Source organism: Coffea eugenioides, unplaced genomic scaffold, assembly GCF_003713205.1.
Source record: "Coffea eugenioides isolate CCC68of unplaced genomic scaffold, Ceug_1.0 ScVebR1_188;HRSCAF=767, whole genome shotgun sequence".
Taxonomy (NCBI): Eukaryota; Viridiplantae; Streptophyta; class Magnoliopsida; order Gentianales; family Rubiaceae; genus Coffea; species Coffea eugenioides.
In genome coordinates this window covers 68,248-69,823 of record NW_020862326.1, presented here as the reverse complement: position 1 = coordinate 69,823, position 1,576 = coordinate 68,248, and positions in this window count along the sequence as shown.

Genomic DNA, 1,576 nt, shown 5'->3' with positions numbered 1-1,576 from the left:
GTTTGCTTCAAAGCCAACCGAATCTCACTCGTTTTAGCATTACAACCAAAAGACCTACAACTCCTAGTCGTCACAGCAGCTAGCTACATGCAAATGAAATGCGATAACCCCAATAATTCAAGTTAATTAGCCAGCCCAAAAGCTTTGATTTAACAAATATTGATTGGAAACTCAACAACCTAGAACCAGAAACAGAGACAGACCCGTTCCCTCCTAATTATCAAACAATTTAAGCGCAAACGGAAAACAAAGACGAAGATATTAGCAAGAAAAGGATGAAGATTTACCCCCGATCACTTGCCCGCAAAATTCATCCTCACTCGATCTGGGATCCTGGGTTGACAGAGAGGATGGATTTAGTTAAGTAGTGATTAGAACAGAGGGGAATGGGAGGCGATGGCGGTGGCCGTGAAGGAGGGAACGAAACCGGTGAAAACGAGGGAGCACGGGGACAGCATTTTCACACCCCAACGTTCAATTTTAGGATAGCTCCTTTTTTAGTCATTTGCTGTCCATTTCTTTTATTTGGTTTTTAAGTAAATGGATATATGTGGTTTTTGTGGATAATCCATATAAATCCATTTAATTTAATGGTTTTACTTTGATCATCCATTTAAAACCAATATTATAAATGGGTAATCCAAATCCATTTAATTATGGTTTATATGGATGGATAAATGGATTTCAATCCAAATTGCCACCTCTACTCCCTGCCAACAAACCCAATTTCAGGCAAATTATCCACATGGCAAATAATTCAAACATAACTCCAATATTTCTAAGCATTTATATCCACAAAATATCATCACATGGCAAGTAAATGCAAGTTTAATATTTTCCTCTCCCACACTTAAACTTCACATTGTCCTCAATGTGAGAAAGGAAAAATAACGAAAATAAGAGAAAGTAATACTCCCCTAATGAACTTGCGCGATCCGAATCCATGGCAATGTGATGAATTTCCAACTTTACTTGAAAGAATGGAGACTTCAATTAATGCACCTTGAAAAAAAAACAAAAATACAATTCTTAAGAATAAAAGCTTGCAACCAACAAGAAGAAAAGTGGAGTTGAAGGAGGAAAAAGAGGGAAGAATGAAGAAAAGTGGTCCGAGGCTTCGTTTGGAAAGGATCCGAGGTCGTTTTTGAAAGGATCCGAGGTCGGATCATGATAAGTGAGCTCGGATCAAGAAGCTCAAATTTTTTCTGATTGCAGAAGTGGATCTGAGGCCTTGGATCCATATGGATCCGAGCTCGGATCAAGAAGCTCGAAGTTTTTCTCCGATTGCAGAAGTGGATCCGAGGCCTTGGATCCATATGGATCCGAGGCCTTGGATCCATTGAATCTGCACTTATTGCAGAATTTTTGCAATTTTCAGTTTGACCTCAATTCTTCAAAATACACCCTAGATCATTTCTATGTCAAAATAAACCATTCACACACATGTAAAATGATCTAAACATGCATTCTAAACCTCTTTAATGCATCAAAAACCATAATTACAGAATTTGAGGTATTGAGATCTTTGATCAAACTTCGCCTTTTTCACCTCATTTGGTCACTTTTGCATCTTTTT